A 19720-nucleotide genomic window follows, 5' to 3' on the forward strand; every position below is an offset into this window, starting at 1 on the left:
TCAAGAGTAATATAAAATGTTAAGCAGCTATTGTATATGATTGTCGTTAGAAATAATTGTCAGATAGCGATACGATCGTGCTAACTAATTGGAATTCAGTCAGAGTGCATTGCAGAAGGGCGGCCTGAACCCTCTCTTGAAAACTAGAAAGTTTAATCCAAACAGTAAAGAACCTGAAAAGGCACCTTACACCTTCTTGTTTAACAAAATATCACTTGAACCCCAATAAAAAACCTTAAGATACATCAGTGAAGATTATATTATTGATAACCGTGGTGGGTAGATAACATGGAACATTTCTCAAGTTAATTTAAAAATTTTAATCTCTTTACTATCTGACCCTGAAAACACTTCATATGATTTAGAAGAGCTATACATACAAAGATTTCTTTATCGTGCTACTTCCTCCTTTAACACACTACCTTATATTGGAAATAATTGGTTTGTTTTAATAAACATCAGGATATTTGTGCTATAGAGATCATTTTCAAGAATAACATATACTTAACCGTCGCTCATAATTCGGGAAGAAAAACAATGTTATTAACATAAGGTAAAACTTAAATCTGACCATTCAAGTGTCATTCTAAAACACGAAAAGAAGTATACCGTGATTGTTAGAATCATATTGTAACGTGTTTTACCTAATCAAAATACCGGGTTCTTTTTAAGGGATATAAATATATTAATTTTACTTCTACTCTTCCTGACTACAATGATTAAACTTGATTTACAATTGATTGGAGGCGAATTTAAACTACTTAGTATTGTTTAACTGGGATACTTATCATCGCGTGCCTTGGTAAAGGGTTCTTAATATTACAGGAAGTCAGGCGCCTCAGTCATATAGACTTACTACCTCCCGACAACCAATTAAGATTCCAATTCCAATTACCGCTGAGGAGTATTCCTTCCCCTAGTCTGCCTACTTACAACCTCACAAATTAATTCTATCAGGTTTCTATTACCTTCCAGGTCTTGCTGGTTCTTCTGAGAGCTGTGGGTTTCAGACCTACTCTGCCTTATCTGCTAGATGAGTCTGCTTATATACCCTTGGGAGAGTTTACTTCCGAGGGGGGACCAGGTCATTCCATTTCAATGGGTGTACTCTGTACGCGTACGGGTGTGCTTTATTACTTAAACTTCATGGGTGTGTTTCTCTGCTTGTCACTACCCCTATTCCGTTTCACTACCCACGCCTCTAACACCGTGCGTCCCGCACGCTAAATCAATGAGAATCAAATAATTTTTTTTTTTTTTTTTTTTAAATTTTACATGGTAACTAATTGTTACCATATGCATGAAACTTGACAGCCATCAAACAATTTAAAGAACATCTACATGTAAATTTACATAGTTCAAGTAACCAACTGTTACTAGGTAAAACAAAAGAATCTTCTTCTCAGCAAAACACCATTTGCATGCAAAAAGCACATTCATTAAGAATATCACAAATCTCAGTCATTCCAGATATCTTCCTCGAAACGCTCCACTGTCTCACCATCTTTCTGAAATTTTCTGGTGACTCTTATTATTTTCTGGTGACTCTTTCCTGCCTTTAGATTTGTATCAGTCTGTGTTTCAGCGTCAGCTTTCTTGCTCTTCTTAGAACAGCATGAGCAGTGTTGGTCATCCAAGGGCGCCTTCTGCACCACCAAAGCACTGTTGCTAGGTTCCTCTCTCTCTCTCTCTTCATTAGTAGGAACGTCTATGGTCACCGTTTCTGATGTCTCCGTGTTTCTTCTTTTCACCCCTGGTAAAACTGGAGACGTCTTCTTCCTGTACGTTCTACTGGCTTCTCTGTCCTTCTCCTCCTCAAACAAGAGTTCTCCTGGATCCTCCTGCCAATCCTCTTCATCTTCCACGCGTCTTGGTGGAGATTTCTCAGGTTCAGTGGACTCCAGTGGGGTAGTACAATGGTCCTGACCAGGGTGCAATCGTTGCATATGTTTCACCAACACAATCTTCCTACCAAAGGCATGGTCGCAAAAATAACATTCAAATCTTCTCTTCTGAATATCTGCCATTCCACATTTTAACAGGTGTTCACTCCACTTGTCTTTAGTTGGCAGTTGAACCAGACAAATGGAACATAGGAATCCAGGTTTTCGTTGGGTAACTTTAGTCTTCGGCATTCTGTCCTACAAACTGAAATAACATAATGACATTAAACCTTGTAATCGAACTCATAGTCGGAATGCCAAGCTGGTCTTTTTCTTTGTCTACGACCAGCATATGCTAGCTCTATCTCATTCAATTCTGAATTACCTAACAGTACCACCTGAGACTCATCGTCAGAGATGACATCATTACCCTTATCATGGTTTTCTAAATCCTTAGCATCTATAACCTGATCATGATTCTCTAAACTTTCGCTATCGCCTTCATCTCTAAGGACCTGAGTCCCGTAAGGTCTTAACCTATCAACATGTACACCAAGTGTCTTGGTATCAGTTTCTTTTCTGATTTTGAAAGTAACATCAGAGTGCTGTTTTACAATGATGTAAGGACCATACCAGAAACTCATAAGTTTAGGTGATTTCCCAACAGCTCTCTGTGGAAAGTATACTAACACCTTGTCACCCTCTTCAAACTTCTTTTTCACCACATTTTGATCATGGTATCTCTTTTGGCGCAACATAGATTGTTCTGTTATTTTGCGCGTGTTTGCATGCGCCTCTTCCAAAGTTTTCCTAAGTTCCCATACCCAGTCATGTACATTAGTGGGTTTTAGTCTGTTTGGAAGCTCATACATGATATCAATTGGGGTAGCAGTCTCTCTTCCCATCATCAACATATTCGGAGTGTAACCCGTGCTTTCATGCTGAGAGGATCGGTAAGCCATTAGAACATATGGTAATTTCTTATCCCAGTCTTCCTGGTAGTCAGAGACATAAGCGCTTAACATGGTAGCTAAGGTTTTGTTAAATCTCTCAAACATGCCGTCCGATTTCGGGTGGAACGCCGTCGTGCGGGTCTTTTTGATACCGAGTAGCTCACACATGTCTTTGAACAACCGACTCTCGTACTGCCTGCCTTGGTCACTGTGTACGATTTCAGGTACACCATATTTACAGAAAAACTGTTCCACCAGAACTTTCGCCACGGTTTGGGACTCAATATTTTTCAAAGGATACGCCTCTGTCCATTTGGTAAAATAGTCAGATACAACGATTATATATTTGTTGCCAGATTCAGTCTCTGGTAAAGGTCCCATTATGTCACTGGCCACACGTTCTAAAGGATAGCCTGTTTGGTCAATTTGCATGTGTGACTTTCCAGAAGAACGAACTTTTCTTTTCCGGCATTGTGGACATCCGGTTACATAAATTCGGACATCTGCCTGTAAACCTGGCCAATAAAACCTTTCTCGTACTCTAGCAAGAGTCTTTCTAACACCTAGACGTCCCGATGTTTTTGCATCATGACACTCTCTGAGTATTTCTTTCCTCTCCGACATTGGCACCAGCACCTGGTAAATGGTTTTTCGATCACCTTCCCATCTTCTACAGAGTAGATTGTCTCTTACTTCCAGGAATTTGTACTGCGACCAAAGAGATTTGATTACGTTACTTTCATGTTTAATTTGGATGTATTCTGGGCGATCATTTAGCTCTAACCATTCTCTGACTTTCTTCAAATCAGAATCACCCTCTTGCAGACATTGCACTGTAGAACTACTATCTGGAGCAGTGTCAGGTGTTACACTTTGTACAACCTTCTCTCCATATCCACACTGGCGACACGGATATCTACTCAAACTGTCCGCATTTCCATGTTTCGCACCAGGTCTATGAGTGATTTCCAAGTCATAGGTACTGAGTAATTCGATCCACCTGGCTACTTGTCCCTGAGGATCTTTGAAACTCATTAACCACTTTAAGGCGCTATGATCAGTGCGCACAATGACTTTGTGACCATACAGGTAGTGTCGAAAATGTTTGCATGCAAAGACAAGAGCCATCAATTCCTTTCTGGTGACGCAGTATTTTCTTTCACTCTTAGACAGTGTTCTACTTGCGTATGATATCACCTTGGTCGTACCATCTATATCCTGGGACAACACTGCACCAAGTCCCACTTGACTTGCGTCTGTGTCAAGTATAAAGGGCACTGAAAAGTTTGGGTGTGCCAAAACTGGGGCAGTTGTCAAACACTTTTTAAGATTATCAAAGGCACTCTGACAATCAGACGTCCATTTAAATTCTCTTCCTTTTTCCGTTAACCGAAATAACGGTTTTGCCAGGCTAGAGAATCCAGCTATAAATCTCCGGTAATAGCTGCATACACCCACGAAGGATCGCACCTCACTGACCTCAATCGGTATTGGCCATTGTTCCACAACAGCTACTTTGGCCGGATCTGTTTGTACTCCGTCGCCAGATACCTTATACCCCAGAAACAGAACTTCCTTCTTGAACAAAGTGCATTTTGCAGCTTTGAGCTTTAGTCCTGCCAATTGTAACTTGGTCAATACTTGTTCTAAGTTTTGAAGCGTTTCATCAAACGTTTTACCAAAGATAATGATATCATCAATATATACCAAACATACATTGAAATTAAGTCCAGCCAACACTACTTCCATTAGTCTTTCAAACGTAGCCGGACTGTTACAAAGTCCAAATGGCATCACGGTAAATTGAAAAAGGCCACTTCTGGTCACAAATGCAGTCTTTGGTTTATCGGTCTCGTTCATTTCTACCTGCCAGTAGCCCGAGTGAAGATCTAGAGTGCAAAACCAAGACGCTCCTTCCAGTCGATCTAGGGAGTCATCAATACGCGGTAAAGGGTAGGCGTCCTTCACCGTTTAGTTGTTTAAGGTAGTCAACCGATAGTCATCAGTCTAACTGGTATTTTCTCAGATGAATTGACTACAGATCGAGCTACCAATGCTCTTCCGCTGTCCTGAAACTTGGCACAAGGTTCAATTAACAACGGTATCTGTGGGAATTTCGGTAGGTCTAACACTTGACCCGGGCATACCATTTCGCTTTTAGGAGGAATGGATATGGTTTCACATAGGCTCACCCGAAAGCAGCCAATATTTCCTTGCACATCTAATTCATGTTCTATCCCACGTACATACATCTTGGTCTTGCATACGTCAACTAGGCATTCATTCGTTTGTAAGAAATCTAATCCAATAATGCCATCTGCCTTTATGTTTGCTATCACTGCCTGAGTCTCAAATTCTTGAGAACCAAGTTTAATGCCAAATACTCCTTTTCCTTGTACCGTAAGCGGCGCACCATCAGCCCCTACAATTCTCTGTGATATCGGTAAAAGGGAAGTTCTGCTGATTTTGTCTATTTCTGCATACAGTTGATCTGACAAAATAGTCAGAGTGGCTCCCGTATCTAACAGTAAATTACACTGAGTGCCATTTACCTTTGCCTTGACAAACAACCCAGATTCATGGCTGTCTTGGTCAACTTTCATGGCCGTTGTACTGGAAACTCTCGAATCATTCCTCTTATTGGAATCTGTATTCCCTTTGACACTGGATGAATCCTTTACCTCTGGTTTTTGCATTCTAGTGCCACCTCTATTGTTTCTCAGAAAACAATCTTTGATCATGTGGCCTTTCTTTCCACAATGGTGGCATTTAAAAGGAAATCTACCTTCCTTGGCTATATTACCCGTATCTGCAGCAGCAGATGATTCTTTTACCGAGACATTAACAATTTTCTTTTCTAAATCTTTAAGAGACGCCTGTATCTCATCTCTTAATTGCCTGAGTTCCTCCCTAACAGTAGGATCTTGTGCATCAGGTGTAACATGGTTATTGCTCGTGGTCCTGACATATCCACCATTTTCTCTTCTTTGACGTTCTGCTCTAGAGAATGCCTCAATCTCAACTGCACAACGTATTGCTTCATTGAGTGACTTTGGTCGAGATTGCTGAATGCGTAGACGCATATCAAACTCTGTCAAAGCATCTATGAACTGATCTTTGGCGATCATCTCTGTAACTTCTCTGGGAGCAGTACGATATGCCAGATGCGCTAGACGTCGAATACTTTCACCAAGTTCTGGTAAAGATTCATTTGGTCTTTGGCGCTTCTCTCTGAGCATTGCCCGGTAGAGTTCAGTTTGATTCGCGGGTGCAAATCTCGATTCCAAAGCTTCGCATAACTCTGCGTAGGTCCTATTCACTCCTGATCTCATGTTACCGAGGACGGTCTGGGCCTGTCCTCTTAAAGAAGCTGCCAGGTACAAGCTTTTCTGCTGGGAGTTCCATGAATTGATATCGCTACAGGCCTCAAAATGCGCTTTGTAATCAATCCATGATGCAGTGCCGTCATATGTTGCCGGTTTCATCACTGTTTTACCATAGTCCTGAGACCGTTCATTCGAAATATTTTTAGTTGTAGTAATAGTAGGAAACGATCGGTAAACGGATTCCTGCACTGGATTCCAATTATTTGACCACGTAACCGTAGACGAATCTGATGATGACACCGCACACCGAGTACTTAGGTAAGGGTTGGGTGTCAAATATGTCTCGGTGAACACTGGTTGGCTTATGGTTCCTAAGCGCGGCAGCCTGTTTTCAGTATCTGTAACCTTCGGCAGTGCACGATCCTTCTCAACTTCGTACAATGTGTACCCAGGCTTTGGGTATTCAAAGTGACCAGGTGCATACCCCGTGTTCTTCGGTGTTTTGAAATTTATTTCAAAACTGTCGCCAGGGTTGCGATTGCTTTTGTAGCCCATGTCTACTCCGGAGTCTGGCATTGGCGAATGTTTGGCAAACTGTGGAGTTGATCGTAATCTTTCAATTTCTGCTCGGAGCTTTTCCCTTCTGGCATCTATGGCACTGAGGTCGGCTAACAAATCGTCTTCACTCATTCTGGTATTATATTCTAACTGGGTTACAATTTCCTATAAATGCACTTGGTTAACTTTGCACTCGGTAAACTTTGCACTTGGTAAACTTCACCGAGTAATATTCATTACCCGGAGACTAAGCAAACCAATAACAAGCCTAACAATACACGAAGTAACGCTGTACACACGCGGCGCAACCGACCTTTGGATAACTATACACAAGCTCTAATATACTTACCAAGTCACAAATACTCGGTCCACTATACCCGTCAAAAATTAATTGGTAAAATATTAACCTGGTAAAACAAATCTACATAAAACAACAAAACCAAAATAAATCAACAATTTAATCAGTTCCTATCCCTTAACCAGCTGCCACCAAAATGTAACGTGTTTTACCTAAACAAAATACCGAGTTCTTTTTAAGGGATATAAATATATTAGTTTTACTTCTACACTTCCTGAGTACAATGATTAAACTTGATTTACAATTGATTGGAGGCGAATTTAAACTACTTAGTATTGTTTAACTGGGATACTTATCCCCGCGTGCCTTGGTAAAGGGTTCTTAATATTACAGGAAGTCAGGCGCCTCAGTCATATAGACTTACTACCTCCCGACAACCAATTAAGATTCCAATTCCAATTACCGCTGAGGAGTATTCCTTCCCCTAGTCTGCCTACTTACAAACTCACAAATTACTTCTATCAGGTTTCTATTACCTTCCAGGTCTTGCTGGTTCTTCTGAGAGCTGTGGGTTTCAGACCTACTCTGCCTTATCTGCTAGATGAGTCTGCTTATATACGCTTGGGAGAGTTTACTTCCAAGGGGGGACCAGGTCATTCCATTTCAATGGGTGTACTCTGTACGTGTACGGGTGTGCTTTATTACTTAAACTTCATGGGTGTGTTTCTCTGCTTGTCACTACCCCTATTCCGTTTCAATATATTTACTAATAGTAATTGTATCTGGTCGACATGATAGTTATGAATATGTGTTGGAAATTGTTTGTGGTAATCTGCATTCAGGGGGTTAAAGTATTCCTAAGTACAATCTGAAAAAAAAAGTTATCACGAAAACTATCGTTTGATTTCTGTGTTGTCTACCCGCTATGATTCAATAAAATGGGGTTTTAGATGAGAGACAATTATGCTTTGTTATAACTTTGCGCGAACTGTTGTCTAATGATTTAGAAAGGACTGAATATTTTCGTTACTACACAAGCTTTATTTTTGAAAACTCTATACCGTTTATACCGTTACTTGTTTACCTTAGGTAAAGCGTTGATATATTGGTATAACAGGAAGGTTGATAAATTAGTTAATTGTGATTCAGAACCTTACAGTCAGGTTTGCGGCCTACAGTTTTAGGGTATTGTACCAAAGCTACATTCCGTTTTGTTCGCTATACAAAAAGAGTGATATGAACTTTAAAATAATTCTGTCGGACAAGCGTTATAAACACAGAAGTGAATTATTATACTGTTTTACCCTTCTGTGTCTGTCTGTCTGTCTGTCTGTCTGTCTGTCTGTCTGTCCGTCTGTCTGTCCGTCCGTAACAAAAATTTCTGTCGCATTTACAGTACAGGCAACGCGGATCCCGTGTTTCCCGCGCCCCGTCACGGTATAAACACATCGAGGTGATCGGCCAGGTGAGACAGGTATCCCGCGTTCCCATCACGGTGAACTGATCATCTACCTGTCCCCGTCACGGTAAAATTATCGATGGAAAAGTATCGTATACAAGCGGGAGTTATCTCCCCGAATGACAAATAAATTGCATGTTAATTTATATTCAATGACGATATTTAACCAGATTTTGACAGAGATTATAATCAAAATACTTGTAATCTTTTTTAATATTTTTTTTTATTTCATAGCTATTAAATATATTCTTATAGTATTTAATTTAATACTTGTGCAGCAGTCGCAAATAAAATATTTTCGATTCCATTATCATATTTCAAGAAGGTCGTTAAAATAAAAATTATCATGAAATGATTTTAAAATTATGAATGTGTACGCAGTGTGATTGTGTTTTCTTAACAATTAAATGGTCCGCTTACATTTGTATTGTTTGTTGTTGAAGTCCATGCGTGTCAACTAATGATGAGCAAGTGATTCAAAATCAGGGCTTCCTATGATTAGCAACCCGGTATTTTTAGCACGTTCGGTTCATTTCTTTCAAGGTCTTCTACGTGTAAAGAACATTTTTTGTGTATTCACGTTTTAGTGATTTTGTGTTGCGTTACTTTAAGTTTGGCTCGACGTTTGTCATTGCGCGAGGATTCCCACTTTCTAGTGCGTTACGTTTGCGACGACAATCTTCAAGTGCGAAGCCGTGTGTTCTTCAATACTCAGTCTGACTTGAATATTTAATGTGTCCCATGGAGATAAGTCGTCCACGAATCCCAGCTACAGAAGTACCGCTCTGATGCATTCTAACTATCTCCAGCTTCAAATCGTGTCGAATACGCCCCATCGTAATGCGAAAATGAACGTGTATCTCTAACAAATAGAGAGTACGGAGCATTAGAGATACCCAGAGTTGCATAAAATTATGTAATCGAAAGATATTGTGGGTATCCCTTGTCATGTTGTCGTGATGGTGTACCAGCTACCCGCCGTGACGGAGGTTAGCGTTCGCTCGCGACCGAGCCCCCCCCCCTCTCTCTCTCTCTCTCTCTCTAAACAGAATAACTAGATAATTTATTTTGAGAATGAAATGTTGTTAAACCGTATTCCTATGTTCTTACACATTTTAAACGAATTATGAACATGTTTTGAATGTTTTGCTGTTGATATTTCATGCCGATAAAAAAAACATTTAAACATTTCAGTAAATGTATTGATATCATTTTATGTGTGCTTGTAATTTTATTGTATATAAAGCTACTACACATATGTAAACCCGTTTTCGTAACCTAACCTTCCCCCCCACTCACCTCAAAGTTTTATATCTGTCAAAGTTAACTTTATTTGACTTTAGTCCCTATTGTTTTACACAAAGGTGTGAAACTATCGCACTGACAGGAAATCACTCTACGCTTGAACGCACAGAATACACAGGAATGAGGCAGGTAGATAATCTGTGTAACGATTGACCAAGAAGAATTCTACATGTATGTCAAACAATTTTACTAATAGTTATATTAAATAATTGATTCATTTTACTGCGTTCTTTAACAGTTAAACGTGTTTAAGATGTTCCTTCCCGCAAAAAATCTCCATTATTAAGTAAACGAGAGAGAGAATAAACACAACGAATTAAACTTTCTAAACACAGTAAATCAAGCATCACGAACATTGTAAAAACTTAACTGTTAGATATACTTCTTATTTTCTTTATTAAAAATAAAACTAATAGAACGAAACTTTGTCATGGAGGGAACACGTGGTAGAACTAGCGGGCTGAGTTGATTGACAGGTGCAGCACGTGGACTCAAATCTGAAATTGCATGATGAATTCAATCACAGTGTACCATATTCTTTTATGAATACTAATTTTATGAATATTTAGAATTGGATACTACTATATTTCACATAAGTGTACGTTAAATTACTCTTAAACGCCCCACCCCCCCTCTCTCTCTCTCTCTCTCTCTCTCTCTCTCTCTCTCTCTCTCTCTCTCTCTCTCTCTCTCTCTCTCTCTCCCCTCTTCTGTAAGGTGTTGAGCGATTAGACGAAGCCGTACGCGATTTAAACTTTTTCTTTTGTCGCGAATAGGTGTGAAAACCCTCAAGGGCATGTCGTCTTCTACCCTTTAGTTTGTTAATCACTACATGTATACACAGAAAATGACCGTGACTTAAACTTTATATGTATACACAAGAACGCATACTGACACGTTATTATTCAAGGCGCTTTAAAGCAGCACCAACTTTATATTTGAATGATAATTTTATTATTGAATGGAAAAAAAAATATTTGATAGTTGATTCCCGACATTTGTTCATTTCTCAATTTAAAAAATACACATGTACTGACAGTTTACGGCGCTATGCGTGTCAACTTATAAAATGAGAAGATAAAATTGCTCTGCATTGATACGATGAAATATTTAATTTTAAGAGTGTTCTAAAAACAGGATTAACAACTAATAGAAATAATAACTGAAATAAGCACGTCAAATACAAAGATGTGTGTTCTTATTTACACATCACATAATTTATTTGCGTAATGTTGTGTTATGTTGTAATTCAAATGTAGTTTCCAATTTCACGAAATTCTATTTCATAAATATTATTTATTAACTTTATATTAATATGAACCACAATTTATTTACAATGCAGCTGTTATGCTTAAATCTGAAGTCGCATATTTGACGTGTATTTACGCGACCCGCATTGCCTGTAATGTACAGTACAGGTAAAGTAACAAAAACAAGCAGCAGCAGGAATAACGGTAAATCACACCGTCGTGGTGTCATCACGGTCGCAATCCATACCGCGATCAAAAACCGCGATGGTGTATCGCGGGAACGATAAAAATACCGTGACGGTAACGCGGGCCAATACGGGATCCGCGTTGCCTGTACCGTATCTCTGCAACTATTTATCGCAGATGCATTAAATATTTACACAGTGTTTGTTAAGGCATGCCATATCGTGGGATATATTTTTGTTCCAATCGGACGTCAACTTCCTGTTTAATGTCGACTTTGCTTATTTTTTAACCAAAATTTTTAAACAAATTTTCGTCAAAGATTTCTCAGCAACTATTTATTGCAGATGCTTGATATTTTTACACAGTGTTTGTATAGGCATGCCATATCGTGGGATATATTTTTGTACCAATCAGACGTCAACTTCCAGTTAAATGACGACTTTTTTTTATTTTTAGCAACAATTTTCAAACAAAATTTCGTCAAAGTTTTCTCAGCAACTGTTTATTGCAGATGCTTGAAATTTTTCAACAGTATTTGTATAGGCATGACATATCGTGGGATATATTTTTGTACTAATTGGACGGCAACTTCCTGTTAAATGAGTACTTTGTTTATTTTAGCCAAAATTTTCAATCAAATTTTCGTCAAATATTTCTCAGCAGCTATTTATCGCAGATGCTTGAAATTTTAAACACTATTTGTTTAGGCATGCCATATTGTGGGATATATTTCTGTACCATTCGGATGCCAGCTTTCTGTTAAATGTCAACTTTGCTTATTTTGCATATTCAAATCAGAGCGGGGGTATCACTAGTGAGCATTGGCTCACAGATATCTTGTTTCAAACTGTCATTTTAAGGAAATGTAAATTATTTTGTGAAAAATATGTACATTTTATATGGGGTGTTGCTAAAACGCGGAACAGAAAAGGGAACGGAAAGCGAAACGGGACGTAAAAAAGACACTCTTATCTTATGTTATTTACTGGATAGATGCGTTAATCATGCCAAAAACGATATACTTTATGTAATTTTTTTGGAAAGATTAGCAATATGCAGAAAAAAAATCATAAAAGTGTTCACTTGTATTTTTTAAGTACTGTATTAATATACTTTTATAATCTCTTTACAAACATTTAACTTGTATCGAAATTATTTATTCAAGAATAATTATTTCCTCAAAATTAACGGTACATGCATTGACCACTATATTCTGTCCCAAAATATCATTGATAAACATCTTGCTGAACAGCTTGATATTTATATATACCTCAAGGTTCAAGCGGTTTTCTTTCAGAAGCATGAACTATTCTCATTATTCCTTCTTTAAAACGTCGACCTTTTCTAGCTCACCATCTGGCTTCAATACACGGCTAAAATAAAGAAGTTTACAGGGTTTCCCATTTCAAGAGACCCAGGTGATAACGCTGAAAAAGTGTGCACGGTCTTCTGAGTGACTTCCAAATAGAGAAAAGGCGTCAACATTTCCCATTATAAATCTCCGTAAGAAATCTGGTTTCGATCCTGTGAATTTGTCTGATTAAAAATGATAATGCGTCAATGAAGTTTCCTTTGATGTTTCCCGTTTCATCGATTTCAATTGCATCTTTTACAGGTATGTGTATTTTTTTTTTAAATTGTCCAAATATGTTGCATGAAGATTTTGGGATCGAATGACTACAGTCCCAATCTTTAATCGGAAAATCAACCTAGGCAATGTCTAAAGCTCTCTATTTAGATCATATATACATATTTTGCTGCAGGAATGAACAGCTGCCAAGTAATTCAAACGTAAACAAAATTGCATTGCTAAAAATACTAGTTTCACTAAGTACCGAGTATTTTAACGTTCAATGTATTTTTATTTTGAGTGTCGTCAGTCGTACGGTTGTTTTCATCTTAATGATACTGTATTGTAATTTAAGATTGTATAGAACACAGAACATTCATTGTCGATGTAAATTTATACATCATATTTGAATTATAAAAATACTAATGAAACATACGAAACGCTTTCACTAACTGCGTTACGTTATGCCAGCAATACCATACCCGAAAAATAAGTGAAGAGATATAGCTAATTTACTTGTTTAATCTTGTTAATAATAGACAATTCGTATACATTCGATTTTTGTTTCATTTTGTATTTTACTAACGCCAATTGAATATAATGCAACGTGTATATTTGTTAGACATTTATAAGAATATCAATAAGGCAGTCACATGTTGATAATCATTTATTAGATATGGATAAATCATACAACGTTAATCGTTTCTGGCCAATCTATAACATTTTAAAGCGGTAAAAGTGATATGATATTTTCAGTTTTACGTTACGTTCCGTTTTTCGTTCCGCGTTCTTGCAACACACATTTTGTATGTGACTACTACAAGGCACAGGATGAATCTCTGCCATTCAGTCAATTGAAAGGTGACTGAAAGGTAACTGAAATGTGACTGAATGGCATATGTGTGCCATTCAGTCACCTTTCCAGACCATTCAGTTATCATTCAGTTGACTGAATGGCAGAGATTCATCCTGTGAGGGTTATTTATACCTAAAATGTTTGAAGAAAAAAAAAGTCATTATTTGTATCATGATTCGTTTAGATTAATTGCTAATGAGCTATTTGAAAATAAAATAAAATGGAACAAAACATTTAGGACTACTATAATATGAACAAAAACACCTTTATTAAAACCTTTTAAAGTCCATGGAAATGAGGAAACAACTTATCTTAATGTAATCTTGTGTTTCTAATACCCTTTTTTAAAGCAAATGTTGCAGACTTCGCTTCTGTAAACATTAATAAAAACCAAAGTTTTCAGTCTGTTATTTTTTCAACTTCAAACAAAAAAACCCCGCTAAATAAAAAAATGAAATCGTTAACGAATTATTTCATTTAAATCTTCACGTCATATCTAACACAAGACCCCCATGGTCCACAACGCTCACCTGAGCAACAATAGACATGACAGAATCAGCTGAATGGAGTCATAATGCAAAATATCTTGAAAATGTGATATTCATGTAATACATGTATATCATGTTTTAGCAAAATTATATTTCCTCTTATTAAGGTCTTCCGTTTCCAACGGAAGACCTTCTTGTTATTCTTCGGTTTCTTTTTCCCTATTCTTATTAAGGTCTTCCGTTTCCAACGGAAGACCTTATTGTTATTCTTCGGTTTCTTTTTCCCTATTATTAGGGTCTTCCGTTTTCAACGGAAGACCCTCTTGTTATTCTTCGGTTTCTTTTTATTAGGGTCTTCCGTTTCCAACGGAAGACCCTCTTGTTATTCTTCGGTTTCTTTTTATTATTATTAGGGTCTTCCGTTTTCAACGGAAGACCCTCTTGTTATTCTTCGGTTTCTTTTTATTAGGGTCTTCCGTTTTCAACGGAAGACCCTCTTGTTATTCTTCGGTTTCTTTCTATTATTATTATTATTCTTTTTATTTTTTTTTCTGACTCCTTTTCGGCTTTATAACTCAAAAAGTTTACAACCGATTTTAATGAAATGTTCAGAGGTTGTGTGCAACTATAATACCTCCAGGTTTGTGAAGTTTCTTTGAAAACGTCACTTCCGTTTTTACGTTACGTCATTTTTAAAATTTTCAAAAAGTCATTTTGTCCGCGGCGTTTCTAAAAAACGCTTCAAGATAGAGGCTTGAAATTTTCAATGGTTATGATTTAATCGATTTACCTCTGTAATAAGGCTGGAAATGAAAATCTGTCACTTCTGGTCGAAACCGGAAGTGAAACAAATTTTTCAAAAAAATGAATTTTCTGATCAAATCAAAAATGAATATGTGTTTTATAGAGTTTATTAAGCTGAATCTAACACTGAAAGCCGTTTTAAAATCGGACGATGCATTACAGAGATATACGAGTTCAAAAAATGATTTTTCCGGAAATTTTGATTCCGCGTTTTTGGTTAAGAAATTAGTATCAAGTTCTTGGTTAAATTAACTTGTACCTAAAAATTAATTGTTAAGTCGTACTGTAACACATTCGGATTTTTTTTGTTAAGTCGTTCTTGAAATCGGAAAGGTTTTTGTTAAGTCGTACGTAAAATTATTCGGTTTTTGTTAAGTCGTACCAGGAATATTTCGATTTTTTCATCTTTTTATTTAAGGTACTCTTGTTATTGGTTTAAGAGCTCTGCTTCTTACAGGAACTTCCAGCTTTACTTCCAACATTAACGGAAGACCCACTCGTTGCTTTGCAACGAGCTTTGCTCTAGTTATTATTATTATTATTCTTTTTCTTTTCTTCTGACTCCTTTTTTGCTTCATAACTCAAAAAGTGTTTAACCGATTTTGATGAAATTTTCAGAGATTTTTGTAAGTTGGCGTCCCTCAAAAATATTAAAGTTTTATAAAGAACGTCACTCCCGTTATGACGTGACGTCATTTTTAAAAATTTCAAAAAGTCATTTTGTCCCGGACTTTTCTCAAAAACGCTTTAAGATAGAGGCTTGAAATTTTGAATGGTTATGATTTGATCGATTTACCTCTGTAATAAGGCTGGAAATGAAAATCTATCACTTCCGGTCGAAACCGGAAGTAAAACAAAATTTTCGAAAAAATGAATTTTCTGATTTAACCAAAAATGTATATGTGTTTTGTAGAGCTTATTAAGCTGAATCTAACACTGAAAGCCGTTTAAAAATCGGACGATGCATTGCAGAGATATCGGGGTTTAAAAATTGATTTTTCCGGAAATTTTGATTCTGCGTCCTTGGTTTAAAAAATAGCGTAATGTTCAAAGTAATATTAACTCGTACCAAAAATAATTGTTAAGTCGTACTTGGACACATTCGGATTTTTTTGTTAAGTCGTTCTTGAAATCAGAAAGGTTTTTGTTAAGTCGTACTTAAAATCATTCGGATTTTGTTAAGTCGTACCAGGAATAATTCGATTTTTCATCTTTTTATTTTAGTTACTCTTGTTATTGGTTTAAGAGCTCTGCTTCTTACAGGAACTTCCAGCTTTACTTCCGACATTAACGGAAGACCCACTCGTTGCTTTGCAACGAGCTTTGCTCTAGTTTATTATTATTATTCTTCTTGTTTTTCCTTCTGACTTCTTTTTTGCTTTATATCTCAAAAACTATTCAACCAATTTGCAAGAAATTTTCAGGGATTATTTTAATTTCTTGTCCCTTGAAGCCTTCAAACTTTTAGTCATTAAGTCACTTCCGGTTTCTAGTTACGTCATTTTAAAAAATTTCAAAAAGTGATTTTGTCCAGCACTTTTCTCGTAAACGGTTGTTTATAAAGACTTGAAATTTTCTGTGATTGTAAATCTGCGGATTGACTTATGGCAAATGTACAGAAAAAATTATTTTGTCACTTCCGGTCGAAACCGGAAGTGAAACAAATTTTTCGATAAAATGAATTTTCTGATCAAATCAAAAATGAATATGTGTTTTGTAGAGCTTAATAAGCTGAATCTAACACTGAAAGCCGTTTTTAAATCGGACGATGCATTACAGAGATATCTGGGTTTAAAAATTGATTTTTCCGGAAATTTTGATTCCACCTCCTTGGTTTAAAAAATAGCGTAATGTTTATAGTTAAGTTAACTCGTACCAAAAATAATTGTTAAGTTGTACTTAAACACATTCGGATTTTTTTTTGTTGAGTCGTTCTTGAAATGAAATTGGTTTTTGTTAATTCGTACTTAAAATCATTCGGGTTTTGTTAAGTCGTACCAGGAATAATTCGATTTTTTTCATCTTTTTAGTTTAGTTACTCTTGTTATTGGTTTAAGAGCTCTGCTTCTTACAGGAACTTCCAGCTTTAATTCCCACATTAACGGAAGACCCACTCGTTGCTTTGCAACGAGCTTTGCTCTAGTTTTTTTTCTTTTTCTTTTTTTTCTGACTCCTTTTCGGCTTCATAACTCAAAAAGTTTTCAAATTATTTGAAGGAAACTTTCAGGGATTATGTGCAATTATGATGCCTCAAAGATTTTAAAGTTTCCATAACAACGTCAATTCCATTTTGACGTTACGTCATTTTTAAACTTAAAAAAAAGTCATTTTGTCCGCGACATTTCTCAAAAATGCTTTAAGATAGAGTCTTGAAATTTTATGTGGTTATGAATTTGGCAATTTACATGTGCAATAAGGCTGGAAATAAAAATCCGTCACTTCCGGTCGAAACCGGAAGTGAAACAAATTTTTCGAAAAAATGAATTTTCTGATCAAATCAAAAATGAATATGTGTTTAATAGAGCTTATCAAGCTGAATCTAACACTGAAATCCGTTTTAAAATCGGACAATGCATTACAGAGATATCGGGGTTCAAAAATTGATTTTTCCGGAAATTTTGTTTCCGCGTCCTTGGTTTAAAAAATAGCGTAATGTTCAAAGTAAAGTTAACTCGTACCAAAAATAATTGTTAAGTCGTACTTGAACACATTCGGATTTTTTTTGTTAAGTCGTTCTTGAAATCAGGAAGGGTTTTGTTAAGTCGTACTTAAAATCATTCGGATTTTGTTAAGTCGTACCAGGAATATTCGATTTTTTTCATCTTTTTATTTTAGTTACTCTTGTGATCGGTTTATGAGCTCTGCTTCTTACAGGAACTTCGAGCTTTACTTCCAACATTAACGGAAGACCCACTCGTTGCTTTGCAACGAGCTTTGCTCTAGTTATTATTATACTTTTTCTTTTTTTTTCTGACTCCTTCTCGGCTTTATAATTCAAAAAGTTTCCAACTGATTTTGATGAAATTTTCAGAGATAATGTGAAACTGTTATCCCTCAAAGATGTTAAAGTTTTCTTGACAACGTCACTTTCGTTTTGACGTAACGTCATTTTTAAAAATTTCAAAAAGTCATTTTGTCCGCGGCGTTTCTCAAAAACGCTTTAAGATAGAGGCTTGAAATTTTCAATGGTTATGATTTGGTCGATTTACCTCTGTAATAAGGCTGGAAATGAAAATCGGGCACTTCCGGTCGAAACCGGAAGTGAAACAAATTTTTCGAAAAAAGGAATTTTTAGATCGAATCAAATGTGAATATGTGTTTTGTAGAGCTTATTTGGCTGAATCTAACACTGAAAGCCGTTTTAAAATCGGACGATGCATTACAGAGATATCGGGGTTTAAAAATTGATTTTTCCGGAAATTTTGATTCTGCGTCCTTGGTTTAAAAAATAGCGTAATGTTAAAAGTAACATTAACTCGTACCATAAATAATTGTTAAGTGGTACTGTAACACATTCGGATTTTTTCTATTAATTCGTTCTTAAAATCGGAAAGGTTTTTGTTAAATCGTACATTAAATCATTCGTATTTTTTTAAGTCGTACCAGGAATATTCGATTTTTTTCATCTTTTTATTTTAGTTACTCTTGTTATTGGTTTAAGAGCTCTGCTTCTTACAGTAACTTCCAGCTTTACTTCCGACATTGACGGAAGACCCACTCGTTGCTTTGCAACGAGCTTTGCTCTAGTTTTTATTCTTTTTTTTTTTCTTCCCATTTTTGTGCACGCGATTTCTCAGAAACGGCTCAACCGATATCCATCAAATTTTCAGATGTGATAGATAGTGGTCTGAAGTTGATAGCAAATTTTTTGCACTGATGACGTCACATCCGTTTTGGAGATATTGAGATTTTTCTATTTTTTATATGGGTATTTTGTCTGCGGCCGTTCTCCTAAACTATAAGAGATTTTGAGCTCAAATTTCTACGGTTGGTAAACGAAAGATTGAAGTTTTGCATGATTGTTGTTTTGTATGTTTAGCACTACTAGCGCCAAAGCTCGCTATGGCTCGAAAATTGACATTAAAAAAGCGTCGTAATTTTTTGTGCTTTTCTCTCTTTATCTCTTTTCTGGAAAATATTTTGTTAAAACATGTAATGTAAAAAAAGTTTATATTTACAAGACCTTTCTGCTGATATCAGGAAAAAGGGGCTGGCCCCTCAAATAAGGGACCTAATGGGCTCTAAAGTCTTTTACCCATAACTCTTTACCGAGGGATATTTTGTAATGAATTATAGAAGCAAATATGTTTATCTTACATATATGAAGCCAAGCAGTGTAACGATTTTCTCATATGTTACGTAATTAGGGGTTTTTAGGGGTCAGAAGTCCAAAACTTTGACCACCTATATCTCAAAACGGAAAAATATTTTGAAATGCAGTATAAAAGAAAAGATGCTCAAAATGATGTACTTAACACCATGCAATCTAAAAAATTAGGTTCAGCGGCCCCAATAAGGAGATAAGGGACCGGCCCCTAAAACATTCTTTCTGAGATATCTCAAGAATGGTAACGAATTTCTGAACACTTGTTGAACAAAATGTCTTTATAATCAAATGACCTTTCATTTGATACCAAGAAAAAGGGGCTGGCCCCTAATATTAGGGACCTAGAGGGCTCTATAGTCTTTTTACTATAGTTCTTTACTGAGGGATATTTTGTAATAAATTATAGAAGCAAATATGTTTATCTTACAGTTATGAAGCCAAGCAGTATAACGATTTT

The 19720-nt window shown here is 36.5% G+C and overlaps 1 protein-coding gene across 1 annotated transcript in view; it reads right to left on the bottom strand.

Moving 5' to 3' along the window:
* The window catches only part of LOC136270167 (multiple epidermal growth factor-like domains protein 10), a 59899-nt gene that overhangs the window by 24549 nt on the left and 15630 nt on the right, over positions 1–19720 (bottom strand). The window lies entirely within an intron of this gene.

The sequence above is a fragment of the Magallana gigas genome, chromosome 1 (genome assembly GCF_963853765.1).
Source record: "Magallana gigas chromosome 1, xbMagGiga1.1, whole genome shotgun sequence".
Lineage (NCBI taxonomy): Eukaryota > Metazoa > Mollusca > Bivalvia > Ostreida > Ostreidae > Magallana > Magallana gigas.